The 20,330-nt window shown below is 43.3% G+C and overlaps 1 protein-coding gene across 1 annotated transcript in view; it reads left to right on the plus strand.

Annotated features, from left to right (window-relative positions):
* DMRT1 (doublesex and mab-3 related transcription factor 1) overlaps positions 1-20,330 on the plus strand; it is a 93,920-nt gene that overhangs the window by 72,095 nt on the left and 1,495 nt on the right.

The raw sequence follows: 20,330 nt of genomic DNA on the forward strand, positions 1-20,330 counted from the left end.
ATAATTGCTCGCTTCCGCATATTGGTCCACCACGCCTTGTACTACATTTCTCTCAGCACTTGCCTGAGGCTGTTGGGGTTTACGCTGCAAAGAGAGTCCGTATGTTCATTTTCATGAATCACTGTCGATTTTTGAAAAGCAGTTGTTACAGCGCTAAGTGGAGTGTAATAAATTGCACCCCCTCCAGACCCACTGGAGTAAATCAGAACTGCTTATATCCATCCAAGTGGTCTTGAGTATAAATGACTTTTTGTTTACTTATCAAACCAAATATTGTCTCTAGGAAATGGAGGCAAGTGATTTGCTTATTTTTTAATCCTGTGGATTACATTTTGCTGCTGTTATTCATACCAGAGAGGAAATTCCGTATATAGTTAGTCAAGGAAGTCTCCGCATGCAGTAAGTGAAATTATTCCAAAGTTATTTTCCAGACCAACTCTGGGTGTTAACCTTGTCTCCAACCACTACTTAAAATGTGCCAGAAAGGCAGTGAGCTCTGAAAAGAGAGTGTGGTTTCTTGCCCCAGAAGTTTCTAAGCAAAGAAACTAAATTTGGGAATATATATTTTTCTCTTTGAATTCCTTGGCTCTGCTTCTTTCTTCTTTTCTTCCTTCCTTCCTTCTTTCCTTATGACTCCACTGGGTCTTTGAAGCTGCACATGGATTTTCTGTAGTTTCGGAGAGCGGGGTCTACTCTCTTTATGGAGCACGGGCTTTAGGCGCCGGGGCTTCAGTTGTTTGTGGTGCATGGGCATGGTTGCTCTGCAGCATGCGGGATCTTAGTTCCTGAACCAGGGATCGAACCTGTGTCCCCTGCATTGGCAGGTGGAGTCTCAACTACTGGACCACCAGGGAAGTCCTTGGCTCTGCTTCTTTTTTTTTTTTTTTTTATTCTTTCATTGATATGAATCAGCCATGGATTTACATGTATTCCCAATCCCGATCCCCCCTCCCACCTCCCTCTCCACCCGATTCCTCTGGGTCTTCCCAGGGCTCTGCTTCTTTATGAAGGAGTTGTGCTACATGGTACTTATATGTTTTGATAGCTGAGAGAAAATAGTGGACATGGCTGTATTCATTGCTTCTGCAACTTAAAGTGACCAGAGGTCTGAGAGTCTGCTTGGGATGCAGATGTTACTGAGTTTGATCATGGTGGCTCTATTATGAAATCTGTTTCACCTTTAGCACTGGTTGGAAGAACTATCTCAGGATTTTCTTTTCTTTTTTTTTTGGTTGGGCCGTTGTCGTCTTTGACTTTCTTTCCCACGGGGCTTGCCAGGCACATTAATCATGTCTGTCTCAGTGACTCACTCATGATTTTTATTTTTATTATACTTTTCCTTTATGCTAAACACAAATAACAAAACTTGCCACTTTAAACATTTTACAATGTAGAATTCAGTGGCATTAAGGGCATTCACAATGTCTTGCAGCCATCTCAGGTTACTCTAGAGCTGAAGACAATCACTGATCTGGGAGGTGCTAGGGTAGTGGAGTTGTCAACTCCAGGTGGCCCTTCTAACACACACTGCCCTTCATTGGGTGAAAGCCACGGCATTCAAGGGCTACCTCCAGGGTCCCAGGGATACCCCATTCCTCTAAGAACTACATGACGCCTGAGTCCTGACTTCGCCTCTGCTCATCTTCTATTAATGGTTATATCCACTTTCTCATAGTAATACTTTTCTCTTTATATGCTTATTTTCTTGTCTTCATGGTTAGATTTTCTAAAGGTTGGTTTGTTTTATTGTTCCTTTCATATCACCATCATATGAGTTTATTTGTTCCTGTGTAGATTTTGATTGACATAACTTAATCTGCTCTTACAGAGATTTTTGAAAATCTTTATTTCTACATGTTTGTTTCATGACCCACAGAAAAAGTAGATATTTGTGGTAATAGAGCCGGCTGGCTTAAGAGAAGTTACTCCCCTAAATAGTGTAATAAATACATAGGATTCACACTCAGATCTATCACTTCCTCCCACCCCCTTGTACTATGCTGCTTCGTGAGATATAAAGGGGTTGTCCCAGGTGGTGCTAGTGGTAAAGAACTTGCTTGCCAATGCAGGGAGCTGTAAGGAGCTTGTCCATCCTTTGGAGGAGAGCATGGTAACCCACACCAGTATTCTTGCCTGGAGAATCCCATGGACAGAGGAGCCTGGCTGGCTATAGTCCAAAGGGTCGCAGAGAGTTGGACACAGCTGAAGCTGCTTAGCAGGCATGCACGGTTGAGTTTGAGCATGCTGAAATTCTTAGAAAGGTTACAGTTGAAAGTGCTCTAGGCAGGACCAATTCCAGGAGAGAAACAGAATGATGTCATGTTGGACTTCTGTCATTTCCCCTTCAGTAGCCTCACGACAAGTACGCATACTTACGTGGGACTTTTTCTTACTTCTGGTAGCCTGCTCCACTCTTATCCATCGCTTTTTTGAGAAAAAACAATTTGATAAATAACATGGTAAAATATTATTGATTTTATGTCTTAGTCCTCCAGAGTATTTGAATTTTAAAAGGACATCAGGGTTTATTCTGAAGGAATGTAATTTAATGGTGGAATTTCAGATATTTTGGTCCTTGGGTGGCAGGCGTATTTTAAGGACAGACTCTTGTCCCCTGATTTTTAAGTCATTCTTTTATACGTAACCACCTCTTTTGCGTACAGGGAGCCAAGCCTGACTCAAGCATGTTGGTGATTGAAGTGCTTTAAATTTGACTTTATCCCAAATACTATATTTGTGCCCCTATTGTAATATCACACACTTTTAATAACAAGCTATGTGTCATAAAATATTGTTATTTTATGTTTCAAACATAGACATTGTAGTATTTTTTTTCTAGTTGTCAGTTGTTTACTTTGGAAGGCGCATGACTACTCATGAACAGGATAATTTAGTAAACTGTTTGCCTAAAGTACACACCCAAAAATGACTAACTTAACCTAAGGAATTGTCCTGACCTCTGATAAAGACCCTCTGTGTTTAACCAATAAGGAATAATAATGACATCCACAGCATATTTTATCAGTGACTTAGATCTTTTGCAAAGTAGGATTTTCAAAAATCAAAATAGTTTAGATTGGTTTATATGAACAGTATAACTACACTACAGTTAGTTTTTTCTTTCATACTAGTTTGCCATCAGCCGTTTATACTTCCATCAAGATTAAACCTGCTATACGGCTATGTTTTGTACTGTGTTCATCTAAAAAGTACTAAAGTCAGAGATTTAAAAGAGAGTACTCAAAAATAACTTTGGAAAACAGCTCCTATATAGACAGACAGACTAGACATTTTCATCTCTTGTAGCTGTGTTCTCCTTACCAGAGGATCTAGTCTGATAGAATACAGGCCACAACACAGAAAGGAGAAAGCAATTCCACCTGCTTTCTTGTTGACGTAGCCTGGGGGACAGTTATATTTCCACTGGGGCTAAAAATGTGCTGTGCAGTCTTCATTGTAGGAAGAATTGAAGATGTGGCCTCACCACGTAATGGGCATGCGTCCACGTCTGTGATCATACCGGCAACTTATTGAGATTTACACGAAAAAGCAGTGAGTGACAGTCTTCCAAGGACTGGATTCATAGACCAAGCCAGTCGAGATACCAATGAAATTATAGTGTTAGGAAATTCGTTGTGAAGAGTTAGATAAATGATCTGATGATTTCCACCAAGTCTTCCAACACAGTCAGCCATTGACTGTGAGGCAGAGGTTGTCACGTGCCACCTGAAGCTCTCCTATAGCTGCATGAAGACAGAGAATTCGAGCCTCCTATTGAATGCCTGAATCCCAGGGACTGGGACGAGCTCAGTGTGACATTGCAGAGAAAACATTAATGTCTCTACTAGGGAAGAAAGGTCTTCACATCTTCTCTCAAGAGTAATCACTTGATGCTGAGTTAGTTCTGGTTTGTACTTGATTAATTTTGACTTTAAGTAGGCACTTAAACTTTTAGAGCTTAAAAGAAATGAAGATTTCAGGAGTTGTAAAACAAAAGAATTTTAGCTTTGAGAGAGCATTTTGAAGCCATTGAGCTCAACTTCTTCACTTTATAGATGTGGAAACTGAGGCCCCATGTGCGACTTGCCTAAGGGATGGTGTGGTCTTAGAGACAAATTCTGTAGAATCCAAGCGATTCTACAGAATGTGTTACGGTACTTACTGCAAACTGTCCCCTAACGCTCTGGTTTTAGATTTGAGTCTGAACTGGACTGTGTTAGCCTTGCTGATGGATAGGTTTTCCTGCTCGTGGCCCTGGTCAGGCCCCATGGCATTTCTGTTAGATGTATCAGGAGCCCTTGATACTGCTGACCGGGAGGTACGGGAGCCTGCTGGGTTGACTGGTTCATTTTTTATTGTCTCCATCCTGCGTTCATGGAAAGTCACAGGAGGTGGAATTGGGTAATTACTTACCACTCTGAAAGCTCACCTGCACGGATCAGCCAGGAAGTCCGCCCTCTTGTGTCCATTTGTGTTTGGTGAGGCCTGTGGGATGGGTCCACCTTGATGCCCACCCCGCACTTCCTCCACCAGATGTGGGCTTTGCAGAACACGTCGTCATTATGTTAAATCAGTGAAGGAAAGCATCACTTCTACATTAGGCGGGGGCTCCTGTGACCTTATTCTCTCTTCTCCTCAGGCCGATGTAACTGGAAAAAAATCAGACCTCCTTTTGTTGGACATGACTGAACTTTTTTGATACCCCCTTTTTTTGCTACCTTGGTGTCTGGTTGCCCTCACATTCCCAGATCCTATGGTTCCATTTCCGACTCTCCTTCCAGGGGCTCGGGATTCTGGGTAGGGGTCAGCATCTCTTCCACAGCCCCTGGCAGCCTCCCTGCTCACCCAGGAGAGACTACCCCTCCTATGTGCTCTGCTGTTTCGGGGCTCAGAAGGTTCTTCAACAGGGGGTTGCTTCTGAAGAGAACATAGGATTCTGCCCAGTGACACACACTATACTGTCTGAAGCACCTGGACTCTGATAGACAGCAGATGGATACCTTTCTCCAGTCATTGACTTCACTGAGTCACAGCTGGATCCCTGAAGCCTCTTTTGATGGAATGTAGATTTAGAAGATGTGGGCACTGGGATCCACTAGGTAGCTGCTTTCCTGGATTATCTGCAAAAGGCAAACGTGCAACTCAGGTGATGCTTGTGCTTCAAAGCTATCATTTTCAGCAAAATCTTGGCTTTCTGGAGGGGAGCTCGGGCAGCAACTTTGTGAATGTGAAGAGGAGGGCTCATGGCTCTCTGGGTCATGTCAGCAGAGTGGGCTGAGTGAAAAATCAAACCAGCAAACCTGTCAGACTGTGGCCTCGTGGTGGACAGACCCAGGTTCAAGTCCTGAGTACAGAATCTGGCCCTGACTCTCAGCACTTGTGTGACCTTGGATGTTAATCACCCTTTCTGAACCTCAATGTTTATAATCTGTCAAATGAGGATGTTAATACCCACCTCCCCAAAGGGTTTTTGTGAAGATGGTAAGTAAAGCACAGTGCCTGCAACGTGATAGGGGCTCAATGAATGATGGCGATGATTATTAATAATTATGCTAATAAATAATGTGGGCTGAACCTCATCTCACCTAAGTCAGCACTTAGCAGCTCCTGCCTGGGGCTGGTAGTCCAGCCTTCCTCAGGAGTCCTGTCTCATCGCCCCAGCGTCCGCCAGCCTGCGCTCATTAGAGGAAGCAGTTCACTCCTACAGTGAAAGAGCAGAGAGCCATGCTCCCAGCAGTGGCCTCTGTTTTCTTTGATTTCCTTTTATCTTTGCTTTTTGTCTTTTCATATCACTTTTTATGGCTGTAAAAGCAATCTGTGTTTATTAAAGCAAATTAGAGCCTGTGGCAGCTGATAGTGTTTGCTTTTTCACAGACAGTTCTAAGGACTTTTTGAATAAATGGATGACCTTGGTTTAGCACTATAAAAAATTTCTCCCTTAACTACCAGATTCATTCATTAGCTAATGCTAATATTTGTATATTTTTCTTTTCTTTCAATTTTATCAGGTTCAGTGTTAAAACTAGCATTATTTCCTAATGAAAATAATTAAAAGTTCATTTTATCCTCTCCTCCAACATGAACAATTCTGGAGCCTCACTGAAGCACTAGAAAACATGAGACTTACTGTTAGCCGAAAAGAATCGTCTTGTAATGTCAGTTCTTTAAATACCAGTTATTTTCTGGTTAGCCACAGGGCTCCATTCTAATTAAGTTCCTGGGAACCAAGTGAAGGGGAAGCTGATTATTAGCTTGAGATTCTCTTATGGGTAGATGCTTTGAAAAGCTGTGAGTTCATTATAGGATGGGGACCCAGACCAATGTGGGTCTAGAATCTTACTCAGCAAGAATACGTCTTTTCTGTAAATTGTAGAAGCCTGACATAGGAAAAGTAAAATTGTGGGATTCTCCCACATAATAGTAGTACCTTTTGTATGCTGAGAGGTATAGGCAACACTTTAGAAATTTGCTCTACCCCAAAAGGCGACATCTCTGCAGTGTCTAGAAGCCACCTCCTTGAAATGAGAATACCAACAGGAGCTTGGGGCCTGAAGTCTGAGTTCACCTCTTGGGTGAATTAGTTTAGCCATTTGCCTTTCATCAAGAGCCCCAAGGAGTAAACTGAGAGAATAGAACTGTGTCTGGAGGGGGTTGGGGGAGGTGTTGGGTGTCAGTCGGCCAAAGGGAGACCAGGGGAGAGGATCAGGGAGCCCCGGATACCTAAGCACAGAAAAAAAAAGTGCTCAGAGATGAGGGAGGCACAAAGGATCAGGCAAAAACATAACTGAGAGAAAATTTACCTTCTTCCTGATTTTGCTTCAGGTGGTCCCTGTTGTACCTGTGAAGCACTTAATGATTAACTGCTCCCTTATTATGGAAAGGGACAACAAGCAGAGAAAGGAATAGTGTAGATTGAATATATTTTAGTTTTAATTACTGCAGCCTTTAATGTTAATGAATGTCCAGAATTGAAGCTCAGAGTGTTAAATTATTACCCATAGGCACATCACTAGTAAGTGACCCAGCAGAACCTGGTCCCAAGTGTCTCTGATTACAGGTGTCCCTGTTTTTTTCTTATGAGAACAGAGACTTGTTTTATTCCTGGCTGTAGCACAGAGCAGATGCTCAGTAAAATATTTAGTGAATTAAATAACTGGTTAGCACCACACTGCCTTCTTTAATGCTTAAGAAGAGTGGTAGCTAGTTCTGGAGGTAGATGAAGACATAAAGAGGACCAGCAGTAGCCACTGTGTTCCTGAGTACTCAGAGTAGCTTCCTGAGAGGTCTCTTCCTACACCTTGAATATGAAATAAAGCGTGTTCTGAAATTTATGCTTTAAAATTATGGTGTAATCAAAAGGCTAGGCAGCGCATAAACTTGACAGTTTGCATAATTTAAATAATGTTTCTGATCCCCAGGAAGCTTGCAGATAACTGTGGAAGGTATTTTCACATGTAAATTGGTCAGTTTTGTGATGAGCTGGTACCTTGAGCTTGAAGGAGCTGAGATCACCATTTGTTATTTGATTGCTTTTTGCTCTAAGCTTTGAGGGCAGCCAATAATGCAGTGAGTGCTGGACTTCCGCTCTTGTTTTCAAATTAAAGATTTAATTACAGTCTCCACTGAAGATGAACCAAGTGTGAAAATACCTGATCAACTGGAATGTGGGATCGAGGAGGAGTGTGGGGGTTGGAGTGAGTGCCCAGGCATTTAAATACTTCAACAGTAGCATTAAGGGTGAAATCAATTATTTTGTGGCCAAATGCTGGCCTGTTGGTTAGTCAGAGTCAGTGAAATTTATATTCTTCTTTATCATTTTTTAAAGCTGAAAGGTTTTTTTTTTCTTAGTAGTTACTCTGATAGACTGCAGGCTTAAATCTCCGAGACTTTGAAGGTTTGAAAGATATACATCTTTGAAATTTGTGGAGACTTGGCTTTGTAGATCAGTACATGGTCATTTTGTATTAATGTTTCAGGTATGCTTGAGAAGAATGTGGATTGGCTTATTGTTGGGGCCAGAGTTCTGTATCAGTTTGTTGAATCAAGCTTTTTTACTGTGTTTTCACATCTTCAGTCAGTCATCAATCACTCAACAATAATGAAAGCAATCTATGCAAAATCTATCCAATGGCACCGTATTACGTATTTTTAAGGTAGTAGTTTTTTATAAGCTTCTTTTGTTATGGAAGAAATAAAATGTCTGTATACCTTTCAGTCTTCCAGCTTCTGTCCTTAGTGTCCAGAGTAAAGTTACATCCGTCCAAGGACTGGGTGTTAGAATAGATTCACAATGTCACATTAACTCACCATCACTGAGAAAGGATCTGTTTTGCATAAATGAACTTTCCAAACAACTGATAACTTCTCCTGTGATTGCCAAAGTTCTCTGCTTCTCAACCTTTGATGACAGGGACTTTCACAAAATAAATTCTCTTCTTTCTCACCTTCAGGATGCTGAATCTTTCTTGAGGGTTCAGGTTCATTGTCACAGAGATCTATTTTTGTTACTCCCAGCTCTCCTGGTTCCCCACCTGCTTTTGAGTTTCTCTCACTTCTTCCTTGATACAGGCTGGCACCTGTCACTTCTGTCTTGTCACTGTAGCTGCCTCCCCACAGTTCTTTCTATGCAGACTCATCTGTCATGCTGGCTATGATGGTTGGGGTCTAAGACACAGCTTAGCTGACTTTGGCCAGTGAGACTTTCATTCCTCAACACTGTTAAATACTGACCTGGGGTAAGGCTTCTCAACCTGGTGACTGTCAAAGGGCCTCGACCACAAATAATGATGTTCTTCCCTGTTCTTTGGAGGAGTTAGGTCAGTGGCGGAAAAGGATAGGAAGGTGAAAGTGACAGACACAAGTGAGGTTCAGGCAAAACCTGCTGGGTGTTAGGGGAAGGAGTTGTTTCTGTGCAGAGAGATCGGGGAAGGTTGGCTTTTGACCTGTGGAGCCTGGGGAGGTGGTGGGGCCCACGTGAGCTCAGAGTTTGAGGTGGGGAACCCAGGTCTGCAAGGATTGGGAGCAGGGCTGAATCTGAGACATGGCTTACCTGCAGGGAGAACTGAGAAATTAAGTTGCTCCCCAGATGCCAGGCCAGTGAGTTTGAGTTTCTCAGAAGCTTCCCAGTGTGTTTATTCAGGAAAAAAAATCTGGTGAGAGACATGCTTCTGGAAGAATAACTAACTGGCCATCCCAGGTGGGTTAAAATGCAGTAGAGGAGAGTGGACGGGGCAAACAGATGCCCGCAGGTGAGGGTGACTGGAAGGGAGGGAGATGGCAGGACGGCTCCATGCCGTTCATGACAGCGGGACCGAGCAGTGGCTTAGATGAACGGGGGTGGTTCTGAGATAGGACCTGAGCTGCAAGGATGCAGGCCAGCTCAGGACCCAAGAGAGGACAGGATGGTGGGTTCAGCTCTAAACAGGTGAGTTTACATGGCAGGAAGCTAATCCAGGCAGAGATGTTCAGACAATATTGTAAATACAAAAGTAATTCTGAGTGAGAAATACGGGCAAGAGATATGAATTGTGAAGTCATCTGCAAGGAGGTGATATTTAAAGCTTGTGTGGATCAGAGGACCAAGTGGAGTAGTTTGGAGAGTGTATGTAGGGTCGGGCTTGGAGAGGAGGATGCTCGGGAGGGGAGACAGCCTGCAGGACAGCTGAGGGGGGTGGTGGGGAGAGGGCATGTCAGGTGTTACTGCTCCTGGGCGAAGAGGGGAGCAAGCCATGGGCTGTGGGACTAGCAGGCTATGGGGGACCTTGACAAAGTGTTTCTGGGGATGAAGCAGCCACCAGTTTGCCAGGCGTAACCCGGTGGGTAGTGGGCAGAGATAATAAAACAGAGACTGAGTGGTAGGTCAGGGTTGGAGAAGAGCAAAGAAATGGAGTAAAGGATTAATATAAAAGGACAAAAAAATAAAACCCCACACTTTACACCCATTCGGATGACTATTATTTTAGAAAGAAAAAAAAATACCATGTTGTTGAAGACTTGAAGATGTAGAGAATTGGAACCCTTGTATACATTGCTAGAAGGTGCCCCTGCTGCGGATAGCTGTCTGGTGGTTCCTCAAAAACTTAAAAACAGAATTAACATGTGATCCAGCCATTCCAGTTCTGGGTATATATACAAACAAAGTGAAAAGAGGGACTTGAGCGGATATTTGAACATCAGTTTCCCAGGTGGCACAATGATAAAAAAAATCCACCTGCCAATGCAGGAGACATGGGTTCCAATCCCTGGGTTGGGAAGATTCCCTGGTAACACACTCCCATATTCTTGCCAGGAAAATCCCATGGACAGGAACCTGGTGGGCTACAGTCTGTAGGATTGTAGAGTCAAACACGACTGAGCACACACGCAGTGTTCACACCAGCGTTATCCACAAGAGCCAAAAGGCAGACGCAGTCCAGTATCCCCTGAGGAATGCTCAAGTAAACAAAGTATGGGTTGTTCATCCCGTTCATGTACCTGGGCTGGAATATTATTCAGCCTGTAGAAGGAGAGAAACACTGCCCCGTGCTACAACACAGATGAACCTTGGAGACATTGTGCTCAGTTTAATAAGCCAGGAACAAAAGGACAGGTATCTAGAACAGTCAGATTTAGAGAGCTGGAAAGTATCAGGTGGCTACCAGGGACTGGGCAGAGGCATTGCGGAGCTTTTGTGTAATGATTAGAGAGTTTCAGTTTGGAAAGATGATAGAGTTCTGGAGGTGGCAGGGTGGTGCTGGTTGTACAACAGCGTGAATACAGTTAATACCACTGAACTGTCCACTTAAAAGTGGTTAAAATTATAAGTTTTATGGTTTGTGTATTTTATCACAGTAAAAATACTTTTCTTAAACAGAAAACAAAATCCTGAAAGACCAGTTTTTTGACCAGTGGGAGGGAGAATTAAATAAAAGTTGTCTTACGCTTTGATCAATACCTGCCGCCTTTATTTCCTTCATTTGGTTCAGAGTTGAGCTTGGTTGACCAGGGCCAGCAGGCCATAAGTGAAGCTTCTCCCCCCACAGAGATCATGGGTTAGTCTGAGAAGTCCCTGAAAAAAAGGCGATACTCAAGTTTGGCGTCAGAAAGGATGTGGTTAGGGGGAGAAGGAAAATACTCGTCAAAATGTGAGTTGTTCTCTCCTGAAATAAAAATATCACAAAGCATCGGAGAAGGGAGGGTGCAGTCACATTCCCTGAGTGCCTTATATCACTCACAGATCAAACCTCTTGAGGGGGTGAAGTCCTTTCTTGGGGTCTAATTGACAGGTATTTTAAACAAACAGAGAAGAGTTTCAAGAAGTACATATATGAACTTTTTTTAAAGCAACTGCAGTCTTATGCAAAGTGTGTCAGTACTCTTGAGGAGAAGCATAGCTTGTACTATTAATATTTTCTTATTTCTCTTCACCCTTAGCACAGACCTTTCTGAAAGAGTGTTTTCTTCAGCCTGTAATCTGAACTACCTTATCCATCCATGGTGGCTGTGTTTTATTTAGGAGGTAAAATAACCTGTGTGACTGAGGAGGCATGTGTCCTCCTGTCTGAAAATGCCTGGAATTTTCTATCCTGATTGATTCATCTGGTGTATGTTTTGTTTAAATGTGTCCTTATGTTTGCTTCCTCCTTCTGTATCAGATAAAAGTATTAATAATAACTCATCTTAAATTTCCTATAATGCTAGTTAGAAAGAGGAAGGAAAAGTTGGCATAGTATTAATAGCCAATGTTGATGAAGTTTTGCATTTGTTGTATTTTTTTAAGAAGGTATTTACTGGACATAGTCTTCTATCCTGCTACTAGCCTGTCATTTGGAAAAGAGTATTTATTTTCAAATTATAAGCTACAGAGTTCTACTTGAAAAATGGCTCATGAATTTTCTCCTCTATTCATTTAATCACAAAATATCCAGATATTTTTAAATGAAAGTGTTCCTAAAAGCCATACAACCAAAGCTTGCATGTGTTGTAACAACATGCTTTATCGAAGACCATGTGATCCCATGGGGAAAGGCTGACCCCCCCCCCCCGCCCCCCCCACCCAGGCTGGTGGATTAGCCGGAAACCCATCTCATCTTGGGCCCCAGGTGAAAAGGCAGCTGCATTCTGTCTCCTCATGCCTGGCTCTCCTCGCAGTGGTGTTGACTCCAAAATTTCATCCTTTTTCTTAGTCTTAACAGGAGTTCCATGAAGGTTGACTTTTCCATCATCTATTACCTCTTAAGGTTGAAGCACCTGAGATTCTTTCTTGTCAGTGTGAAGGAAGCTCTCAGCAAGGCTACTTTAAAAATGTCTCTTGTTGCAAAATAACTGGACAGAGCCTACCTCGTTTCTAGGCTGGCAAATGCCGCAGCCTGCTTTGTGGGTTTGATGCCTTTTCTATCAGAGTAAACAGCTTTCCCGGAATCAAATGGGAAATCTCCTCCAGAGATGACTTGTGGAGGCTCTTTTAACCTGGTCTGCCTTGCTCCCTGAGAAGATCACACACATATTTAAACTCTGTTTTCAAATGCAATTTCTCGAATGAACACCCAATCCGGTGGACTAGGCATTTCTCAGTCCCCAGGGATCAGGTCCTGGCTCACCGAGAGCCAGACTCTTGACTGAGATCGTGCCTCAGGGTGTTTGCTGCGGCTTTTCTCTACCTCGGTGCCCAGACTCTTTCCAGCAAATACAGACCGAATTAAAGCCTTTGTCCTGTAAAATCTTCAAAACTGTTTTTAGACTTGAGGCACTGTCTGCCAGTGTGTGGTTAGCACTGTTTTAAGGTGGCAGCATGCCTTGTGAAGACCAGATTCCGTGGTCTTTCTCACTCACTCACCCGCTGTTAAACACCTGCTGGGTGCACTGCACTGTAAGTAGTGCACCGGACTTGTTCTTGGCTGAATTTCAGCTTTGCAGGTTCCAGTGTTTTGCCTCATAGACTTTTCCTTGCCTTGAGGGGGTTCCCCCGGCTCCTGCCCCTGCTCTTGGTTCAGTCAAGTCTCCTTCCCTGTTGGCCCAGCCTCGGGAAATGTGTACCTAAAGTCCCCGGAAAACACAAATTAACAGGCTCAGGTTTCAGTTGGAATTCATCTCACTTTCAGCCTTCTGGTGTGTAAAAAAGGATGAATGAAGTAAGGATTTCATTTTACTTAATAAAGTAAAAAGTCATCCTTCTCTGAACATTGAAACTGCAACTTGTCTGAAAACATTTAGGGAGATTTGAGTTGTGTTAACACTATTTCTTCTTTTTTTTTTTTCCTTTCCTAACCGGTGTTTAATAAAAACCTTACTAATTTGCTGCTCCTGTCTTAGGCAGTGGAGGATGGAGACTGAATCACACTCCTTCTTTAGGGAAGCACACAGACTCAGCCAGGGCGAGGAGCCTTCACCTTTACAAATGATTTTGTCATTTATCATCTCTGTGATCCTCAAAGCAACTTTCTGAGATACACTGTTACCCTCCTTTTACAGTGAAAAATTGAGGCTCAGCAGTGTTTACTGAGGCAGCATGTCTGAGGGCGGAGCTTGTGGTCTTCTGTGCTGGTTCTCAGGGGTCCACCGTTGGGAGCTGGGCTGAGCCCAGCCTAACAGATCCTCTGGAATGAATAGGACTGGGCCCAGGAGCAGGACCCCCTCAGCCCTCCTGCCTTTTCAGTCCACATCTGTGCCAGGGAAATAGTCTGCTTCCTCAGAGAGGAGAAGCTGGACCAGAACCGACAGGCTCTCAAGGAAGACTGGGCAGGGCGGGTGGGTGTCGATGGGTCAGCGAGGGGAGGACAAGGGCGGGGCAGTGATACCAGGCACAGAGCTTAATCTGGACTGCAGCCAGTACTGAGGTGCTGCCGTCTGTGGGCCACGTGTGTGGATGACTCAGTGGTACGGCGGTGTGCAGTGGTGACGTGGGCCTCGTGGAGCCCCGGCGTTGTGTGTGGTGTAGAACCCTCCTGAGTGTTCTTCTCTGTCCCCATTTTGCAGATGAGGAGACAGAGGCCCAGAGAGGGTAAGGCGCGTGGCCCAGGTTTTCAGGTAGTAAGAGATGGGCCTTCTCCCGAGCCCGCACACATCCCCCTGCCCTGCTCTATTGCCTTGTGACGGAGGGTAAGCTTCTGGTCCCCGGCGAGCCTCGGCCGGTCAGGGCTCCAGGTTCCCAGCAGGTGATGAGGGGCAGTGAGAACTCTGCTTCTTCTGGGGCACTGATGCCTGTGCCTAGTACTTCCCAGGGTTTTCATCTTTTAGGACAAATGTAAGCTCAGAAAGAAGACTCTTCCTGCTTCAAATACTGCTGTCTGAAGGAATGGTTCACTTGATCGTTGAATAATGACACTGTTTTGGTATGGTTTATAAAGCATGTCCACAGGCATTCTGCTGCTTGATTTTAAGTTGACACCAGCTGTCTTCTCACCCCTGCTCAAAAAATGAAAAAGGCAGAACTTATGTCATGAGGGACCTTTTGGACAAAGGACCTTTTGGACAAAGGAGGACCAGGTTGTGTGCCTCCTGGATTTGACCCTGGCTTTCATGTAGGCCCCAAATGAAGTAACTGTATCACTGGTTCCTGGCTCTCTCAAGGGACATTAAGTGTGGCCTGGAGGGAATAGACCTTGTACTAAATCCTGATTGGATTGTGGCTTCTTCAAAAGCAAGAGTCATCTAGTGCTCAGAGACTGAGACTGCAGACGGAGGAAATAAGGAGACTACTGTGTACTCAGTCATTACCACAGCGACCTGTCACTAGCCTCATCTTAGAGATGGGAAAACTGAGGTTTGAGTACATTGTCCAAGTAGTTTAGGGGATTTATCAAAGTTGGCTTTATTTCAGTGGTGAGGAAAATAGAGCAGAATTAGCCTGTGTGAGGATTTACCTCAGAATGTTGTCATGAAGGGGAAGAAGAACCTAAACTCTGTTTAGGTTTTGAAATCGAGTGTAGTTTGGTTAAAACACAGTGAATCAGAACATCTTTGAATCTTTGGACTGTCTGTGTCACCCAGTCGCTGCCTCCCTGGATGAGACACGTCCACTGCACCAGCCATAGTGAGTTAACCTCTCACAGGAAGAAATGTCAGTGAGAGAAGAGTATCCATGATTCACGGTGCCACTTTGGGGGTGAGGGAGCAGCCAGGAGCATCACCACAGCCATGGGCAAGAGGTTTCTGGGGAGGCGACGATTGAGGAGGTACTTAAGAGGGAGGGTGAGTCCCTCTCAGGGCAGGGCCACTGGCACAGACATGTCGCTTTTTTACAGGCTTGCTTTGAGACTCAAGTAGGTTTGGTGACCCCTCTGTGAAATAAACAGGGAGTGTGGGGTCCTGGCAGCTGCCACACTGGTTCAGGGGGATCTCGCAAGGAGGGCAGCAGTGGGGGCAGGGGAGGAAGGCCTGGACCAGAGATGGTTCTGCCTGGGTCCCAGGTGAGCGGAATGGCTGTACCATATCCCTTCTCTTTTCCCTTTCCCCCCCGTCCCCCCCATTTTTTGTCTGTAAGATAGCATACAAAAAGGGAAAAGAGAAGGGATATGGTTCAGCCATCCTGCTCACCTGGGACCCAGGCAGAACCATCTCTGGTCCAGGCCTTCCTCCCCTGCCCCCACTGCTGCCCTCCTTGCGAGATCCCCCTGGACCAGAGATGCGGGAGACCTGAGTTCGATCCCTGAGTTGGGAAGATTCCCTGGAGAAGGGAAAGGCTACCCACTCCAGTATTCTGGCCTGGAGAATTCCATGGACTGTATAGTCCATGGGGTCGTAAAAAGTCGGACACGACTGAACGATTTTCACTTACAGACAGAATCAGAGCATTTCAGTTGAACTCTGTAGCTGGTAAGGGGGCTGTGTTGATAATGGTTAAATGTGTGTTTTCTGTTATCACTTCCCTTATTTGTACAGATGGCTTTCTCTAGAGCTTGCCAAGGCGGTGGTAGCAGGATCCAGGAGAAGCAGTGATCAAGCACTTCATTCATCCACCAGGGCTTCCTTTACGATGCTTGACTGACTTCTCTCTGCACTGTGCACCGTGACCGGCTGGCCCCTCTCAACACTGGTGCTAGATTTTAGAACTGACAATTAAGATGATGTTTTCAGGGAAAGGGTCATCCTAAAAACACCCTCTGTATAACCACTCACTACTCTTTGATTACACACAGTTGGAAGGAAAAAAAAACATGTTTAATTGTCTCTACAATTATGATTTTTTTTAGTAAGTTTATAGTAAATGGGGGAGATTAATAAAGGGCTATTTTATTCTCAGCTTGTGGTTTCTAATTACATCAGTTACAGCTTAGCCTTCCTCTTCACTGGAGTGCAGGCATGGACTGGAAAAGAATGAGCTAATCCTTGATAGATCAGGTGGAATAAAGATCTCTATTCATATCTTTACCTTTTATCCCTTGTTCTGAGTGCCAAGAATTAATGCTGTTTGAAAGTACAAGCTGAACCTGCCAAGCTTCGGACAGCTAAGATAATCCTAGTTATTTTAAATGTTAGTGAGAAGGGCAGCAGTTCTATTCTGGAATAGAGTCCTCTTGTGAAACATGAAATGTCTGCTAAGTGGTATTGATTGGACATGATTTTATTTCCAAACACCATGGTTATCATGAAGTGGAAGAATTCGTTGTTGAAGACATTTTCATCAGCTTTTCATCAGACTCTTAGGCCTGCAAACTTGAGGAAACCAAAGAGGCCAGCACTTTTGTTTATTTTCTGTCAGCATCTAGGTGAAGAGTTACTAACAGTTGAAGAATGCCACTTGCATTTTTATTTTTAAAATGGTTTCTTACTGGGAGCTTACTAGTATTTAGCATAAAGAGAAAGAACAATTTTTTTTTTTTTCTCTAGCATGAATATCCTGTTTTTTCACCTCACTGGAAGAGAATTATTCATTCCAGTCCACTGACTCCCAACAGATCATTCAAGTTAAAAGTCAAGGGTCTTTGCAATGTCAAAAGATTTAGCAGTTAGACTGGGTTTTGTTGTAGAGAGGTGGGTTTGGGGGGATAGTCTATAATATGTTCCAAGAAGAATATCTGTGATTAGATGACATCACGGAAATCATCTGTTTTTTTCCCCTCAGCATTGATGCAAGTGATTATGTGTAAGGTTTGTTTTGAAGTAATAAAGAAAGACCGTTTAGCTTCTGTAGACGAATACGCTACTTGAGAGAAAACAGATACTGGGCTTGCTGGTTCATACCAGGGTCAGCCTCGAGGTTTACCCACCTTTCATTGTGACATGAAAAAAAGATCAGATGGGCACTTTGCCCGTTTTCTTACTTTTCAGTCTCCACTTTGGCCTCCAGAAGTCATTTCTTCCATTTCTGTAAATGCTGGGAGCCCACTGATGATTACAGAGTAGCGCAATCCTGATTTGTCTATTGCTTGTGAGAGCTTCCTGCTCCCATCCCCACCCCCAAAGCAAAGCACTCCCATCTTCACTCATGCAAATAGTGGTGTGTTGAGCATCTCCGGCAAATTATTTCTTTCTTTGGGTTTATTCCCCAGAGTGGAATTACCAGGTCAGAGGGTATGAACAGTTTTATGGTTCTTATTACATGTCACTAGATTGCTGTCCAGAAAGATTGAACCAATTTCTAGTGCTACCAACCGCATCTCTTTCCCCATAGTCACATGGACACTGGGCATTAGCATTTTTCTTTTAAATTGAAATTAGCCAAAAAAATAAATAAATAAATAAAAAATAAATTGAAATTAGCTACCTTTAGGGCTCATTAGAATCAACACACAAAAAAGGAGAATTTTGGCTTTTTAATTTTTAATTGGTATAAAATGATTTAAAATGATCAATTGTTCTTTGCCCCAATGAAGTTTAATGAAGCGGCATTTAAATGAAGAGGGTACCTGAGGGACTATGTTTAAGGGTGATAGTAAAATAAATTTTGGACATTAGTCACTAAGGTAAATACTTAATAAGTCTTTGATGCACTTGGAACTACTTTTATGAGGTGCTATACAAAATGAGTTAAACAGATACTGTCCTTAACTTCCAACAATGAAAGACAGTGCTAAGCCTTTCAACAAAAAGTAAAATGAACATGGATTTAAAGTTTGAGAGGAGAAAAGCTTTAAAAATATAGACATCTCCCAAAACAGGTTGAGTTCATTTATTTGCATCTTCTCTGGAGTGCAGTCAGACATTAAGTAGGCTTGGAGCCTCCCTGGTCTATACAGGTGACACATTCTGCACATGTTCACAACCCCGGGTCAGAGGACTACTTGCCAAGAAAATATCCACCAGGCAAGTGAGAGCAAAAGGGGGCTATCCTCAAATCCCTTTCTTTTGCAGAATTCCCGCCCTTCCCTTTTCCAGTCCCAGGTCGGCTGAATAGGGGAGTCAGGGCGTGGGAGGCATCCCTAGGTGAGCTGTTGTTACCTGTAGGGGAAGGCAATCGCAGGGCTCAGAACTTGTCTGGAGAACGCTCACCTGTTTCTTTATAGCCTCTGAATTAAGTTGACAAGGGTCAGTTATTTTGCCTCCTCAAATTCACACAGACATTAGGAAGTTTCAGTGGCCACTGACTAAACATGGCACCCAAGCGTGGGCTAGTGCATGGATGAGGACAAGCCAGAAGGTGGGGCTGACCAGTGTTGCGCTGCCCACGGCGGCTTCCACAGGGGCCCCTTTGTAAAATGGCAGACTAATTCTCTCAGTGGATGGTTTGAGGGTTAAATTTACATACTCATTGAAGTAGGTGACGCACAAGTAGTCAGAAAACATTCATTCCCTTCCCCATGTCTTATATACAGAGGGCCTTCTGTTCCTGGCTTGAGGTGAGGATGGGGGTGGGCAGGTTAACTCACAGACTCTGCCTGGCCCTTAGCTGGCTCTCCAGGGCTGGGTGTAGTGACAGGATGTCAGAGCAAAGTCTGCTGTTTGTAGATACAGCATCCTTGGGCATGTAACACAATTCAGAGATTATCTTGGATTTGCACGGAAATTTAAATCCATATAACAGTTCAAATTTTGTAAGAAGCCTTTATGAATAGCAAAACAAGAAAAGAAAGCTTCAGGTTTCCTAAGTTCCAAGTTCTTTTGGTTGCTATTATATATTTATATATGCATGTGGACACTTTTGTGGGCATCTGTAAAGTACTCCTTAACAATCAATGCTTTCTTAAAAAAAACCTTACAGATTCATACCCTTGCTTTTTATTTAACTTACTAAATCTAAACAAATACTCTCATTATCAAAAGTAAATTGCTTGTCAGGAAGTTACCTACTTCATTAAGTTTTTAGATCATTCGTTTTGTAACTGGATATTGATGTAACTATCCCAAACTATCCATCTGTCTGTCTGTCCATATGTCACATTAGAAGAATGGGACTTTCTGAAATAATTTGGTCCAGTGCAGTGGTTAAAAGATCTGCTTCTTAAATCCCAGCTCTGTTCTTTTATTTCTGTGTGGTTCCACTAGCTGCAGCAAACCTTCTCCAAACCCATAACAAGCATAAATAGTGTTCTCTTGTAAAAAGGTCTCTTTTCAGCATGGTAATATACCTTATTAAATTCCAAACATAATAAGTATTGATGGCAAACACATCAGGACCCAGTACAGCTTCTACTATGATTTAGTTCTCTACAAATGACTTCAGCACTCAGCTCCCAATGCATTTTGCTAATTACATCATAGATTTCCCTATTGATGAACACAAGCTGAATTAACACAGGAGCACTAATGTACCCTTTCACCATTATTGTTGTACAAGAAGCCGTGGCAGATGCTGGCAGTTAGTTACACAAACATTAGTATTAACGATTGGCCATTTGGAATTGGTGACAAACTACTGCCCGGCAGAATCCTGAGGCTGAAACCAATCAGGAAGTTAATGAGGAGAGAAATTACCACTGCAGCTTCCCCTTAATTACATTCACACTAGGCAGGAAGGGAGTTCTGGGGGTGGATCTAAGCTCAGATAAGGTTAAGAAGGTCAGAGACCCTTTTGCTTAAATTTTGTATCTACTGTGACTTGTAAGGTTGCAAAAATTGTTCAACACATTATTACTTTAGCATCCTTCATATTTAATGTTGGTTTCCTTGTGGGGCTTTATAGGTTTGCTGTTAAAATCTTTACCTGACTACTGTTTTAGTGTTGTATAATTCAATTTCTTTTACTTTTTATGTTGTTTTTAAAAGTTTCCTTCCCATTTACTGTTTTTTATTTTTTTAAAGTTATTTATGCTGACCCTCCCCTGAGTGCTTATCTCCCCCCATCCAAGAGAAATAACAGGAAAGTTCTCAGAAGCTGTCTCTTTCACTTGCTATACATTGAGAAACTAGGGTTACCTGTCAAATGGTGGAATACGTGGATGGGGTCTTGCTTGGGGAGATTTGTTAGGTGGATC

Source organism: Cervus canadensis, chromosome 14, assembly GCF_019320065.1.
Source record: "Cervus canadensis isolate Bull #8, Minnesota chromosome 14, ASM1932006v1, whole genome shotgun sequence".
Lineage (NCBI taxonomy): Eukaryota > Metazoa > Chordata > Mammalia > Artiodactyla > Cervidae > Cervus > Cervus canadensis.